Here is a 17,100-nt window from a genome sequence, read left to right as displayed (position 1 = left end):
GTCGCGAGTTTTGCTTTGATGGTCTTAGCGTCAACTAGAGCATGTTTTTCTAACGGATCTCCAAATTCCGGAAAATGCCACAGCTGGGTATGTTTCTGTAAGGTCAAACCGTGATAGCCACTTTTGTAGGCTTTTTAAGTTCAACTGAAATAATCAATCTGAAATCTGACAAGAACCCTGAAAATGTGTCTTATACATCATGAGAAAAAATATTACAAAATATGATATATGAAAGCTTTTTTTACATAGTTACTTTTGATATTAATCCGATGTAATATCATTTGAGCACATTTGTTGTATCCGTAGTGTAAAGTCCGACTGCTACCCCTTCAAAAATGATCAGTAGCCAAGAAATATTTCTCAGCGTCACAAAGGTTGATGACCCTTACTATAGAGGGCATTCGCATAGTATCTGGGGAGCTGCTATCATATCCCGTTATGTATGAATCAGCATTTTCACCCTCCATTAATTTGAATAATTTAGCATATTTCATCTTTTATAAGCAATTTATTTGAGAACATTTATAATAAGTGTTTTGGGCACCTTTAGAAATGTAAGTGATGTATACTAGAGTCAAATCAGCCCATCAAATAAGAAAATAAGGGCTTAAAAAATACAAATATTAGCCTGAATAATTATGTAACCCAAAGAAGTGATCTTTTTGGCGTTTACGTGCACAGATGGGACAGCGTGAAGAAGAATGCAGCATTGTACTTTCCGACCTTAAAGGTACCAGAAGCCTTTTTACGGTGTCTCCCACTGCCTTCTGATTGGGAAATGACCCTTTTGTCGACGGAGCCACGCTGACCCCAACTTAATGAGGCCTGTGGTTCACTTCTGCACTCGAATTGTTCTGAACTTACTTTGATATGTGCCATTCAAGGCTTTATTTTATTTATTTAGTTAATTTTTCTGAGCACTTTTTTGAATCATTGACTTAATACGAAAAGCAAAATTATGGTTTTGTAGAGACAATAAAATAGACAATAAAATAATGACATTATTAATTATAATCATTATTACAGTTAGCAATGTTCATTGCAGCAATACACTTTTTTTCAGTGTGAGGTTGAAATGTCTGATTGCATTTGAAAGCACCATGTGTCTCATCCTCACTGCTCCAAAGGACAACTTCAAAATAAAAGCTAGCTAAGGATATTGCGTCCATATTTCATTTTGAAGTTGTCCTACGTATCTGGTTGTTTGCATGTTATATGTTGTTGCGGCTTCCTTGGCATGTCGGTATACATCAAATAACCATAAATGTGTACGTAGAAAATAGAACAAGTTTCTTATTATATTAACAGCGTTTCACAAGTCGGTGGTGACCACAAACACTCGCACAAGACCACAAACACTCACACAAAATAAATCCTCATTCTGATGTTGGCTTCTCTGTAGGCATGCAGAGGTCAACCACATGCAACATGCAATCTGCACCCAGAGGAGCATTTTAAGCACCCGCTATTCTCTCAAAAGTGGCGAATAAATAAATAAATAAACGGATCCAATTCTGTGGGCTCTGAAAACAGAACGGACCATGTGCGCTGAGCTGTGGAGTATTACCTCCACACTCTGAGCGCGGGCATTAACCACACAGCCATCTGACCCAGTGATCTGATTGGAGTCACAGCTTCTGTTGCCTGCTACCGTGCAGCTGCACAGTGTATCAGACAAGTTAAATCTGTAGACAAGGTCAACATGTTTTGTTTCCCCCCTCCCAACCAATCTGGCTCACAGGCAATGTCAGAAGAAGCTTTACCGCATACCCACAGTGTGGAAATGACAATTGCAATCCACACAAAAATGACAGAACAAAGAGCAAAAGTTCCCTAAGTCTGACAGCACAAATAGACACTAAATCCTTTTACTCTTAACTCTTTCTTCAAAATACGGTTTTAGGAATAAATTCTGGAGGGGGACATGAACTTTGTCCTATTGATGCTCTCAAAAGCAGACTTTCCCATACTTCTTGAGCTCCGAATGGTCTATTGCATCACCATTATGATGAAAGAGACTACAACTTCCCCTAGACAGCGTAATGTCAAAATTAGACACAAAATACTGTCCGGCATTTGCATGATGTTAGTTGGTTTAATATTTTTTTATTTTATTTTTTATGTTGACAGAAAGAAGTGTGAACAGTTAAATGTTTTGGGAACAGGTTGGGAACTGGTTGTTTTTTGGGGCATCAAGAAGTTAATTGTTCATTATCCCTAGCAATAAAGAACACATTTCAAAACAATGAACACGTCTGATATTTGGTGAATGCTCAAGTTGGCTGCTTATGTTGGCTGCCAGCGCTAGAGTTCATCTCTCTAAGATCTGCAACTGTCTATTGTCTTCCAGCTCGTAGTTTTCTTCAAGCCGATCGCAACTGATTTTGAGCTAAAATTGGGGTAGCTCCTGGACTGTTCGTCAGGCAATTTACATGTGCATGCTGTAAAATGTTAACACCCCGTTAAGAACATTGTAGTCTTTCAGTGACCTAAAAAGAATCTTTTGGGAATGTGCGAAGAAGCACACAGGGAAAATATCTTCACATGAGAGGTTGCTATATTTCTGCAGGAAAAATTCATGGCAAAGAAAACTATATTAAATCAGACATAATTCAAAATAGCTCTTTGTCTTTACATGATAAGAAAGAACATAGTTCTTAGTTGAACCAGTGGTTGAACCTTTTTTCTATGATGTACCTACTGTGAAATATTTATTTCTGTCAAGGACACCCGTACCAGCTCTGAGCTTTTTGGATGAATACAAATAAAAACAAAAATAAATAAAAATGGTTGGATGGATGGATGAAAATGTATACATAAAATAAATATTTTTTAAAAAGTGCTGTGCTCATCGTGTCTGATTTATTTAACTAGGAATTATGCGTGTACCTCCAGGCATTTTCTATTCAACAACTCCAGAAGATAGATAATGTAATATCATCCATTTAATTTATCTAAATTTAAAGCCCGGCGTGCAGTAGTTAAGCTTGCATTGGAGAGGTTTTGGATTTTAACTGTGTTCCTCGGCAGATTTGTGACTCCGGCTTCCTTCTGAAATCCAAAAATGTTCTAATTGGGTAAACTGATGACATTTTTCAGGTTTCAATAATGGTAGTATGAATGTGTAAAAATGTACTGCAATTGGCTGGTGACAGCACAAGTACAATCAACAATCAGTAGCTTTTTTGTCCAATAGGTAATTTTGGCTTCTCATTTGTAGTTCACCATGAAACTAGTGATCATTTTTGTGTTGAATCAAAATGAGACATTTTCTTTTTCTTTGGGGAACAACAATGAACACTTTTGCCTATTTGCACAAAGACGGCTGGGGGGATGGATAGTTGCAGCCCCGGTTGAGTTAAAAGAGCAAATAGACTAAGCGAGGCTTGTGCGTGCGCACGTACAAATTATGATGGTCTTAAGACAGATTTGGGGAAAAACCCAGTCGAACACTGATGCGATCCGCTGTCCGTATTCAATCTCAGCATCATAGAGATAAGGGTAGCATATGTGTGTGTGTGTGTGGCGGGGGCTTCAAGCAACCAGCTGTGGTGTCCAGATTGGGGAGGGATTACTCCCCCAAATCTCTGCCATTTACCTCAGCTGCCTAACGAGCTCCAACACAACAGCACTAATTGCGACTTTTATTTTATTGTTGATTGCAAACAATCACACAATCAAATTACGGCATGTTGATGATGCGTTATACCGATCTGTGTCTAGGTAAAGTCCAACAAGGGGATTACGCTGCCAGTGAGACTCTCTACAGCTATATCAACACAATCATTAGTCAGATGGACATCCGACTAATCATTACATTGGATAAAGGGATAGATTGGATGGCTTACTGCTAAGTCTTCTGAAGCGTCCACATAGACGAATATGATGATAAATATCACTGACTTACTTCCGGCAAAACTAATCAGCCAAGAGCCAAGGAAAAAGTAAAAGTTTTTCAAAAGGCCACTCTTCACTGGAAAAGGAGAACTCCTCATCCAGCAGACTCCTGAGTAATGTCAAGAGGTCGAAGGCCGGACAGGATCACTGAAACAATATTATTAGGCCAGCGAGGGAAAAGGAGGCAGGGTCAGATAATAAGACTCAATCTGGCTGAGTGAAAATGCCTGGGAGGGAAAGTGCTGACACCTGCCTCGCGCTTCCCCATCCAATTGCCATGCGGCGCTAACTCTGTGCTACTGATATTCATGCCGAGCTGTGCGTCCACGGCCCACAAACTTTAACGGCCGCCTCCGCCTCCTCTTTCTTCTCTCCTTCTTCCTCCTGCGCCTCATATATCAGCCCTCACTGGTGATGGGGGAGCCAAGTGGAGAACATGCAGGTGAAGAGGGCGTTAGGGGATCGTATTGAAATTTGAGGTCAGAAATGGCTGCTTGTGAACCTGCTCTTCTGTGTCCTTTTTATTTATGTCCTGCCATCCTTTACACTTGCAATAAATATATGCATACAGACATCACTGGTATATATGTGAAATATTGATGTGTACAAAAAGGAATCAAAAATAAAAATGAACATTGCACAACTGAGCTTCCTCTAACAAGCAATTCAATATAAAGGCAAAGCTCAGGCAATAATGTGTGCGATGTTATTGGCTCTGACAGGGGGGTCAAGCCACAGTGGGCTGTTGCCAACAAAACAGGGGGATTAGCGGATGACACTGAGCCGTGGTTGAGCACACTAAAAGGAAAAAATGGGGACAAAAACAAACTGTAGAAATAGACAATATGAAATTCCTCCAACGTGAGCTTTAAAGAGATCGAGTGACCCCTGTTCATGGTTCGAAATTCATAAACTCATCGAGTGTCATGACTATTTTCTCAAATATTCACCCATCGTATTTGTACTTTCTCCTGTGCTGCCAAAACTTTCTGGTGCTGCAAAGCCCCTACCCCACCGAGGGGCGAACGTCGGTTGATGTCTGCAAATGTAGCAAATCTTTTAATCTCACCAGGGTGTGTTCACCAAAAAGTGAACTTTCACCTGTACCGCTTGTACATTTTAAACATGTTTGAAATTTCCTGAGCGCAAGGAAAAAAAACCAACAAAAAACATTAAAAACTGTTGACGAACGATTGGCAACTTGCAGCTACTTCTGACACAATTTTGGCAAATGTAGGCTTCACTCACCAACCTGCAATGAAATTGGCACTTAATATGCCCTGTTTGCAATTTAGTAGCTGGCAGAAGAGTAGTAAAATGGATTAGCCACCCGCAAAATTAGCAATGACAAAATGTTCTTGAAAGGCAAACGTAAAAATGCTGGAATTTGGTTTCAATGACCAGTAAAAGTTGAAAACAACTCTCCAAGAATTCTGAAATTCAGATGAATATTTCCATGAGAACAGGGCACCTGGAACAAAAAAAAAAGAAATCCAAGGAATGAACCCAACAAAAATCGTTAAAGCCTTGAAAAAAAAAATAATTTCAAGGCAGTGAAAGAACATCCATCCGTCCATCCATTTTCTAGAGCCTCACAAGGGTCACAGGGGTGCTGGTGCCAGCTATCCCAGCTGACTTGAGGGTAGAACTGGTTGCCAGCCAATTGCAGAAAACCTCATCGTGGTCAACCACATTAAAAGGGCAGTTGAATTCTGCTCTCAGGATATTGTTTCTTTTATGACTGAAGGAGGTCAGGTAATGAAGTTCTCAGATTCTATTCATCCAGTGTGTGATTATATCTGCTAGAGGAGTATTGTCACCTCAGCAATAGGCTAAGACACTCTTTATAGTGGCAATAATGCGTGTTTTATCATTTCTTCTGTTACAAAGCAGGCTTTCATTTCTGGGTGATGTGCAATGAGCTGACTGATTCCATTGTTCATCATTGCCTGCTTCCAGTTTGATTGGTATCATCTTAAAAATGCATTTCAGTACATTAAAATATCTCAAGTTCAAACAATAACGATCAAACTGCACAGTGCCGGTTACATCTCTCCCTTTTTACTTACTTCTTACTTACCGTTGAGGGGGAAGAGTGGTGGCAGGTGACGTCGACTGCCATACATTTTCTCAACAACATTTTTTAGGGAACAAATAACATGAAAGCATTTTTATATTTGTACTGTCATCTATCAAACAGTGAAGTGAACTGCTAAGGCAAGATGCTAATACTTCTGTCAACAACCAACCAATATGCTATTATGGGGACTGCAGAAAGCAACAGCAAGCACATGTATAAGACAGAGACCTGTTTGGGACCATAAATAATGATGTGATTATGAATGTACTAGCATTGCTTACGAACAAAGGTACGGACCTTTATACCCCTCCAACATTTGCATTGTTCTATTGATCTGCTTCATTCCTGTGCACTAAACACAGTTATGGCAACTAAGGGTTGGGGTCTGAAGGTTTCCCACCCAGCCTTTGCCAATGGTCCAAAAAAGGAATGGTCATGGTTCATGGTCAGACAATACAGTGAAATAGGTGAACTTTTCATATGGCTAGCATTTTTGATAATACAGCTTACTACCATCTCTGTAAAAAGTAGACATTGACATTAAGAATGGGGAAATAATAGAAATATCAATTCACACATAATGGCTCAAATTTAGACTGTGGACACCCTGAACTGGTTGCCAGCCAATTGCAGGGCACACAGAGACGAACAACCATTCACGCACCCATTCATACCTAGGGACAATTTCGTATGTTCAATACACCAGCCATGCATGTTTTTGGAGTGTGGGGGGTGGAGAGTACACATGCGGAGAGTACACAAGCAGGCTCAGGGAGAACATTCAAACTCCACTCAGGAAGGCCGGAGCTAGCCAGATTTGAACTCGGGTTCTTTAGGCAGATGTGCTAACCAGTGTGCCACCAAGCCGCCATGCTCAAATTTAATATTAATTTAACAATAATGTAATTTTAATTTATAGACATTCATTTATAGACAACCCTTGCTGCTTTGTAAACACACATGCGCAAATTCCACCAATTTTCTTTTTCTACTTTTTAATATCCATTTTCTATGCCATTTGTCCTCATTACTGTCACGGATGAGATGGAGGCTATTCTGCCCACTTTGGGCTAGAGACATTAAATGTGTAATTCCAGCGGAAAAACACGCAGAACATCTATTAATTCAGAGCAAAACGATGGCCTTCAAACATATGCCTTCATTCTGAAAGGTTCCAATGTGTTCTCGCAGGGCTGGAAGAACAGACATTAAAGCACAGCCACCTCTGCCAACTGATTGGCTTTTGGCTTCGTTGGGCTGGAGTTTGCCATCCTCCCTGTCCAGTTTTCAGAAAATCTACTTTAATTAACATATCAGAGACCCAAACGGGGATAAAGCCCTTCTCTGCAAACTGTAATCTGCCCAGTTTGAAGCGATCAACCACAGAGAGGACACAACGAAGCCTGCCAAGTCAAACACAAGGATAATCCAGTTATACCTGCTTATACGGTGGTCGGCTAAAAGCACTGAACAGGCACTCTTGCCCGGACGGGAAACAGCCTGCATGGCGTTTTCATCCAACGAAAAGCGTTTTGATAGACTTTTATGACGTGGCTCCAGCTCCAAACTGCAGTTTAGCCACATGCAGCCATATGAGCGCCTCCTCCTCCTCCATCTGGAACAAGATTAAATATCAAGCAAGTGCGACTGCCCTTCTCTTATTGCTCCCCAGTGGCTTTCATCACTTAATTTCCACCTGTACAACTTGCTGCCCCCTGGGTGCCCTGTCTCACTCACAGCACTTTATCTGTCACAAAATGTATTTTCTTTCTTTCAACTTAAACCCTCTATACATACACCATCACACACACTTTGAGTTTTTTTTTTTTTTTTTTAACATTTTTAATCTAAGGGCGTCACTCAACTAGTGAGTGGGGGGTTTTCTGTTTCCCCTGAATTGCACACCCCCTGAGGATCATCAGGGAAAGTTGAGGGGGCAACAGATGGAGGCTATTGTGTCTCAAAAAGACATGCAGGAGAGATTATAAAGAGAGTGTGCATGTTTGTGCATGTATGCATTGTGCGTCCATGGCTTGAGGAGGGGGTAAGGGTAGGTTAACACAAGATGGTTAAAATCTGCTTGGTTAATAGAGTCTCCTGGAATGCCACGTCCTGCAGTTTTAATGAACCGCCCCAAGTCAAAAGGCCCAATGGAGCGTGCTCCGTTTGCCCAAATACTCTTAGGGTTTGATGTCCTTTGACCCTTGCCATTTCCATGCTACTTGAACGTCCAAGATAGTCTGCTGAGCCACAGATTTTCAAAGTTTTTTAGATTAGTAGACATAAGAAGCTAACTGTTTCTTGAGTCCCCTATTTCCTCACCCTGGCAAAAACAAGCACTTGGGTAAAAAGTTTTTCAAAATCAGATTTTTTTTTTTTTTTTTTAAAACAGATCTTAGTCCTTATTAGTTCCTAAAAACACGAACACATAAAGACACAAATGCATCCATCCACATACGCACAAAAGAAAGACCTCATTGCCAACAAGGAGCCCGAATATACAATATGCATGTACAGTATGCATCCAAAGGGATATTTGTGGCATGCGTGTGGGTTCGGCACTAATAACATGCAATGCAGCTAATTAAACAATCTTTGTTTGTGTACTATAGCAATGGTCTTAGCTTAGCAGGCTCAATACACGGTGACTGACTATGCTCCATTGTAAACATTCGTACATAGAACCATACTATACAAGAATTGGCCAACTTAGAAAAAAATGAAAATAATGTGACGTTCGACATCTAAGAGCCATCTTGAAGACATGGTATTTCATTTGTAAAAATGTTGGAGGTCATAATTTAAATGTGACTGGACAAAGATTGTCTGTAAATTACATTACTAAACAATTTTATCAACAAGTAGGTGCAGTGGTTGGAAAGAAGAGATTCCATTAATATTTTTCTTACACAAACAGATGCATAACTAATCTCTTTGTAGGCTGACATTAATTAGCTAGCTGTCCATGCATGGCTCAAATAAAGGAACGGTACATTTGCTCATAAAAAGACACACTATCTTGACATTTAATTGATTGTTGCCTCTTAATAACCACCATTGGCATCATTTCCACATGTATCATATTGAGTATTAAGATCACACTGACAGAAAACCTCATCCATAATAAAATTGCTATACCGGAGTCATTTATTTATGAGAAGGTTCTGTTCCCATGGCTCCACTGAAACCTGAAACTGGAAAATCAAAACTCACTGTAGAAAGCAGAAAGTCATAAATAAACAAGCAAATGAAAAATAATAAATATATAGCACTAACTGACCATGACCCCCACTTCTGCTGGGTGAAGCCATATTATTCAAAACCATATTCTGTGCTAAGGCGTATGAGACATGACCACAATGTAACAAGCTGGAAACCACTTTACATGTAATTTTGTATATACTTTAAATTGCTAACGTTGTGAAGCCTGTATTGACTTCTTCTATCTATCTATCTATCTATCTATCTATCTATCTATCTATCTATCTATCTATCTATCTATCTATCTATCTATCTATCTATCTATCTATCTATCTATCTATCTATCTATCTATCTATCTATCTATCTATCTATCTATCTGTCTGTCTGTCTGTCTGTCTGTCTGTCTGTCTGTCTGTCATCCGTCCGTCTGCCCGTCCGTCTGTCTATCTATCTATCTATGTAATATATATATGCTGTAATGTATGCAACATAAAAGGTCTCTGTAATATGATGAGTCCAATTGTGGGCCCCCTTTGCCATTTACCTGCAGTGGGGCTTTTAAGAAAAACAAAGTGGAAAACCTGAAAGGGCAATCAGAGCTGCTCTTCCTGTCTGACATTCATGAGCACAGCCTTCTAATGGCGCCATTCATTATACCCCCTATTTAAATAAACACAAGCCTAATGATATAATAACAAGTGAGGCAGCCTGCATATACCATCATAATCAACAGAAAAAGTACCTCAGAACTAAAGGACACATTACATTATATCCCCAAAGCAAATCTTGCTGTCCCCCACACATTGCCGCATTCGTCTATCATTCACATGGAAATAAAGTAATCAAGGTGAGTTTAAATATAGACAATATGAAGAGATGAGGAGAAGGACTGTTTTCACTTGGCGATGCATTTAGGCTCTCGGAATGTGCGGATGATGTGTGCTGAGTGGGTGGTGTGTTTATCTACAGCATTGCGATTGGACGGAGTTCCATAAAACCGGGTAAAAAGAAAGCATGCATATTTTGACATACGCACAAAAAATAAATATTAAAAGATTTTGGCGTAGTACGAATGTTGCTGTGGTTCTTGCAAACGATCGGTAAATGACTCCAAATTACCCTATCTGCTATATGTGCCGGGACTTTTTTTTTTCATCAAAACTGAAGGTCTGAAAAACTCCAGCCAAAGTGGAGATTTTCCTAATCCTCTGGATTCGCATTTGCATGTAGCAAGCATAAACCGGACATCATCACTGTATTCTATTTCCTGCCAAAGACGCTGAGGTCGGTGACGTTAGGAGACAGACGTTCTTTCTGATTGGACAGAATTTGGTGACACAAGCGGCTTGGCATCCTTGCAAAAGAATAAAACTGTATAATGCAAAATCGTGTAGCAGCAGTCTTTTTCAGTAAACAAAGCCATGTGGATGGAAGTTTTTTACATGCAAAGAGGGAGAATTTGCAGGTTTAAATAGCTCTGGTTATGTGCAGACAAGGCCTTGAACCACATACAGTAGATATAAGGCGTGCCACCCGCTGACACTCTTGGAAAATCCAACTGATTAAAATCTTATGACTATGACACTCATTCATAGTAATTGAGTGGCAATCCCATCGCCATATGGCTTATTTTTGACATACTTGTCTGCCACACATTTCAATATGCAAAATGAAACATGACAGAAGCTTAAAGTGGTTTAGAACTTGGCATCATTTTGATTTTTAATAATCCATAATAATGAAATATGTAATAAACTACTTTTTTGACCTACCCCAAACTAGGCTAAGTATATTCTTTAGCTGCTGGGAATCCCAAGCTGAAACGCCACTCGTTGTTGTTGTTGTTGTTGTTTTTTTTTTTTTCATTCTCAGATATCCTGAAAAAAAGATACATTGCATTTTTTCAGAGGAACATGAGCAATCCGTGCCATTATTTTTTAAAACGTGAATATCAGCATGTGATTGCAGAGGTTTCGGTGACATACATTATGATTGAATATTTACCACTTAAAAGTGTTCAATGCTTGTACCATATGTAATGTTGTTTGTCAGGAAAGAGATCCAGCTTAAAAGTGAGGGAAGAGAATCAGTCATTATTGTTGTTTTGTTGGCAATGCAATCAGAATAGTTTGGGGAGAAGCACTCCTAAAATTGACTTAACATCAAAATTTCCACAATTTCATCCTCACTCACAATTCAATCATAAACTATTTTGACATTCTTAAACCTCACATGTAATAATAGTCCTAACATTATTACAAGTCTAACTTAATGTTACATATTTGTGAGAGATAATGAACATAGAGATTGTAATTAGAAGACCATATCTGTGTTGCAGTTACTGAGTATGTAGCTTTGATACATGTGTCATTATTGCAAAATAGCAAGACCTGGATTAACGTTGAGTTTGTAAAACTGTGTTGCTTGTTTGACTTCCAGGAATTTCACCTTAGTCAAGTTATTTATTCTTTTAAGTAAATTTAGGACATTACCTCACTTTAGACATGGAACTTGCGTTCCATCAGGTCACCCCTCACACTTGGTGCACACGCCTGTCATTCTGCGTGACAAAAGAGAGGAACACAGTCATTGTTTTGGTAACTTTCTAAATTTCTGGATAACATTTATAATTTTACTAAGCATTTGTAACTATTTTCATTATTAAAAGCTACCATAGCAGACATCATGATTGGGATCACTTTCACATTGGCAGGCGCATGACAATTGACATAAAGTATCCACTTCCAAAGCTTGAAATATTTTGACAGACGTCAACTTGTCTTACCTTTGCAACTGCATGAGAAATGGTTCAACCGACACCGAGACCAGTTTGCATTTTCAGGCTTCACAATGCTGTTATTGTCTACATTAAATGGCTTTTTGCCCATGAGTGTGTCTTTCTATATTGACTCATATACAATGAGTGGTATACAGTACGTGGGTATTAGATTTTTCTTAACCATGGACATATATATTTCATGTTTATGTATGTATGTGGGGCTATTTCATATGTAAATTTGACCTTTTTGCGTGCACCTACTGTAAAAAAGAACATTCCCATATCGATATTTATATCTTATGATAAACAATATTTATTTGTTGTGGTTTGTACACATGCAAATGTGGGTTTGTGTGTGCATGGTTGTATTTGTCAAGTAAGACTACCTCAGTCGGTTTATTCAAGCGTCTTTGTTTACTCTTGGCAACAAAGCTGTTTATGGAACAGGAAGCAGAAGATAAATGTAAGTCAGAAAATAAAGAATAAACAATTCAGAGATGTGTACGGTTTTTTTTCGATTGTCATGGTTGTGAACTATCTAAATTTACGGTTCTAAATTTTAATTTGGTAAGTAGAGTGCATAAGGAAATTATTCACAGCGCTTCATTTTTCACAGTCATGAAACAACCTCGCTCCCAATTGTATTAAATTAATCTTTTATAAGAAAATTCTACACATAAATTCCAATAATGACCCATGTTTAACATTTTTTGAATTTGTTAAAAATAGAAAACCAAAAATGTACATTTAGATAAATATTCACAGCCTTTGAAGAGACCTTACCGGGGAGGTTGAGGCGTGTGATCCCTCTGTAGTTGGAACACACTCCTTCTTAAAAAGGGGGCCCACCACCCCAGTCTGCAAATCCAGAGGTACTGTCCCTGATCTCCATGCAATGTTGCAGAGGTGTATCAGCCAGGACAGCTCTACAAAATCCAGAGCCCTCAGGGATAACCCTAACCCTAACCTCTTGCAACCAAGGAGTTTTTTTGACTGATCTTGGTGACTTCAGCCCCAGAGATGGGAGAGCCTACCTCTGAGTTTCCAGACTCTGTTTCCTAAGGGGAAGAAGTGTCCTTGGAATTGAGGAGGTATTCAAAGTGTTCTGCCCACCAGTTCACAACGTCCCAAGTTGAGGTCAGCAGTGCCCCATCCCTACTGCACACAGTGTTAATGGTGCACTGCTTCCCCCTCCTGAGATGCTGGATGGTGGACCAGAATTTCCTCAAAGCCATCCAGAAGTCGTATTCTATGGCCAAACCGAATTCCTCCCACCTTCCAACCACCGAATCTGCGCTCCGCTTGGCCAGCCGGTACCCGTCAATTGCTTCCTGAGTCCCACAGGTCAAAAAGGCCCGATTGAACTCCTTCCTTGGGGATTCCCGCTACGACAGGCGCCAACCACCTTACAGCCACATCTCCAATCAGCCGCCTCAACAATGGAGATGCGGAACATGGTCCACTCGGGCTCAATGTCCCCCTTCTGACAGGGGATTCTGCCAGACAATCCCAGCAGACCCTCACGATACGTTTGGGTCTGCCAGGTCTGACCGGCATCCTCCCTCACCATTGGACCCAACACACCGCCAGATGCTGATCAGTTGACAGCTCCGTCCCTCTCTTCAACCAAGTGTCCAAAACGAGCAGCTGCAAATCCGATGATACAACCACAAAGTTCATCATCAAACTGCGGTGCCAAGAGCACATATGGGTACCCATGCACTTGAACATGGTGTTTGTTATGGACAATTTGTGACATGCACGGAAGTCCAAAAAAGAAACCAACAATTTTTCTTCATAAGGGGTCTGTGAGCCGTACTTTGTCTGGGTAACCCTACCATGGGCATAAAGCCCCCGACAACTCATCTCCTAGGATCATTGGAACACACAAATGCCCCCACCACGATAAGTTGAAGGCTAACGGAGGGGTATCCAAATGTCACAATACAATATTATCCTGAGAGGAACCTAGCAAAATTATGTATTTTGACAACTGCTCTACTTTTAATATTGTAACATGACAAGGATTATAATGTGTCAATTTCTAAATCGCAAATTGCTGTTATCGTTGACATGATTTACATCCCTACTACTGATGAAACTTGTAAACTACAACATGGTGACTCGGAATGAGCGCCGTGAAAAACCACGGTTTCATTTCAACAAAAAAAGTTTGGACCCCTGTTTTCCACTGTCATAACCCACATCCAAACTAGACCATGTGGAAGCAAGAATATATGAATTGTATCAGTTAAACCTAGTAATAAAAATCAAGCCGTACACATAAGCCATCCCGCAACCTGCAGCCTTCCTGAATTATAATCTCTCAGGTCAGCATTTGTGCCAACATTGATAATTGCATTGGCGATTGCCATGTAATCAATTAATACGTTCATCTGTGGCTTTGTAACTAACCGTTAATTGGCTTGTGCCACGGAGAGGCTGAGGAATGAGCAGACTGAGTGCAGGAGGGACTGGTTGATTACCGCAGATGGGCTTTCAAACCTGTTTCTACAGCGTCTGCCTGGAGCTCTCTGACGCCTTTCTGATTTAGCAATTGCTTGGGTGCGAAGGGCAAACAGTTTGGTCATTGGCCCTTTGTAACAAGTTCTGTCTGCTTTTATAGCAAGGACACAAAAATCTACAGTATAGAGCACAAACACTGTTTGCTTTGATCTCATCTTGCAGACAGATGCATGCAGCTTTTTCTACCATTAACACTTTTGTTACTTTTGAACCAATGGTCAGGAAAATTCTTCGCCACCTGTGGTTTGCACCGCTTTGAGTGAGCACATGGAGAGCAAAGGATTTCAGGGCCAAATAGCCCAGCTGTATTGATCGAGCGAGCACCTTATTCTATTTTGTCCTCTAAAACATCCCTTTTCACTCGGTTGACTTCTATTCAAAGCTTTGCAGTGAGACCTGTGTCAATAGGGAAGCCTGCCTTCATTCCTTAGCTGTGGAAGCCCCCCTGAGGGCTGAGCACAGGCTGCTAGACCATGACAGGCAGGGGGCTAATAGGCGGCATTGGATAGGATAAAAGATGTGGGGCACAAAAAGTTTGAGGACCAGAACAGGGCCATCTGCTTTTGTGGTGATGAGCATCAAAGCGGAGAGGAACCCTGTTGGGTTCCCACTTTCACATGGCCGTTCAACATGTGGGCTCCATATTTCAACTCGAAAGACAAGTCAGCAAGACCCCTCTTCTGTCTTCCTGACTTCCAACATTTCAGGGGACCAATGAGATGACCAAGTCCTTTTTTTTTATGTCTTTCTCCAACCCATTACACTTCAGCGATTAGCATTCTTTGTGACAACTAGCTCGCCTTTGGTGAAAGCACTACTTGTTAGTAAGGTAGCTTATCTGTCTCCATGGAGTTAAGAATTTGTAACCCGCAGATATTGCTGCTGTGGCTGCTGCCACGGATGGACAAATTACATAAATCTGGGATGTTCAATGTTTTTTTGCCCCAAGATGTCTCTGGGTTGGGAGCTCAAAACGCTACGGTTGAGGTAATATAAGGGCCGACCCATAAGTATAAGTAGAATGCACACTGATTGGCAACATTCACTTAGTCCTTCAATAAACGATGGTTCCCAAACATCACCAAACATCACTTTGGCGACCACATTGACTACAAGCCCATTAACACAATATATATCTTTTTGCTTCTCTACAGAGTATGGCTTTTCTTTTGGAATATACAAACTATATATTGTTGTTTATATTTGTATGTTTTTCAAAATAAATTATTTATTCATTGATGTAAAATAGTATGACCCAACTACAGTAACTGAGGGAGAGAAAAGTAAGTATCCTACCTGGGCAACATTGGGTCAAGAAGAATACAAAGTCTCATGCACGTCCTAACAATAACAAAGGTGCTTTTGATGAAAGCATTCTATATAAAGTTTACTTTATAATGCAGTTAGCTTTTGGTTAATTAGCTTATATCATTGTTGTTTATGCTTGTTTTTTTTTTCTATGTTGTTTGATGTCATGCAATCTACCAGTACAATTTTTGTGATGGACTGGTTGAAATGTAGAAATATAGAAAGTCTGTACTGCTGCAGAGCAAGCTTGCTTAGTGCCTTTTTTTTTTTTAAACAGCTTTGACAATGTCAAAATCACCTGGTCTAAGATTGCCATTTTGGTCCCAAAACAATAAACAGGCCTTTGGGTAAAATGCTACAAAATAGGTCAGTGCATGGCTACAACGATATGCTTCTAGGCTGATTAATTATTGAAGTGGCTAATACTACATTTGGCTGGGAGCGCTAAGGGCTTCTGTCCTCATTTGTGGCACCATAACAATAATCAGTCTTGCTGTATGTTTCATAACTATGCATGCGTCTTTAGTTTCTCTCTGTGCCTTGCTGGCTTCCCCCATATTTAAACTCACATTTGTGTTTTATTTTTCCTTCCTGCCGTTCCCCCTTGATGAACACCAAGCTCATTATCTAATGATGCCCGTTCAAGCCTTCCCCCTCCCTTTGTCCATTAGGCACACTCGGAGGCTTGTGAAGGCCGGGCACATACTGTATCGTACCAGCTCTGATGACGCCGGTCACTCTCGCCTCACTCTTCCACTCCTTCGCCTTCGCTGGAGTACGCCTGCCTCAAGGTAGCATATGGCATTCTAAGACTTGCTGGACTCATCGGCCTCCCACACAACACAGCACATCCATCTCTCCCTCCCTCCACAGCTCATTTATGTGCTCTCCAACAGTTATTTTCTCAACCCCTCTCCCCTGGTACTGCACGGAGCCCCATTGCTCCAAATTCTATTTCACAAAGCCACACTTCAGTGACGCTCACCATAGGGAAGGTTCAGGTTGCCATTTGGTGGGGGGAGACTAGTGTCATTAGTTAAATTTTAGTCAGACGCTACTCCAAGGGAGGGGTACAAGAGCCTTTAGCCTTTTTTTGGCTTTGAGGTCTTTACTACTCACTCAAACGTCCTTTTATTCCAAACAAATGCAGATGGTGCTTTTTTTGTTCTTCTTTGTACATCCTACCAAGCGAGTGTTTACCTCACCTGAGCACAGCAGAACAATGAAGGTTGTGTCAGAACCACAATTGAAAACAAAGTCAACTTGAACAGATGGATCTCCACACTAAATGTTGTCCATCTGCAGGAG

At 40.5% G+C, this 17,100-nt stretch overlaps 1 long non-coding RNA gene across 2 annotated transcripts in view; it reads right to left on the bottom strand.

The window, feature by feature from the left end:
• LOC148425532 (uncharacterized) overlaps window positions 1–16,645 on the bottom strand; it is a 55,819-nt gene extending 39,174 nt beyond the window's left edge. The window contains exons 1-2 of one of the 2 annotated variants that reach the window (XR_015865131.1): window positions 16,509–16,645; window positions 11,672–11,739 (exon numbers count right to left, since the gene is read on the bottom strand). This is a non-coding gene — a long non-coding RNA (uncharacterized LOC148425532). Of the gene's footprint in view, window positions 1–11,671; window positions 11,740–15,780; window positions 15,909–16,508 lie in introns of those variants that run through there. The other variant, XR_015865132.1, reaches the window with a different exon arrangement.
• Window positions 16,646–17,100: the final 455 nt, after the last annotated feature.

The sequence above is a fragment of the Hippichthys cyanospilos genome, chromosome 3 (genome assembly GCF_059441005.1).
Source record: "Hippichthys cyanospilos isolate Australia breed blue-spotted pipefish chromosome 3, RoL_Hcya_1.0, whole genome shotgun sequence".
NCBI classification, from domain to species: Eukaryota; Metazoa; Chordata; class Actinopteri; order Syngnathiformes; family Syngnathidae; genus Hippichthys; species Hippichthys cyanospilos.
The sequence above is the reverse complement of the archived record's forward strand: the minus strand, read 5'-3'. Positions and strand labels throughout refer to the sequence as shown.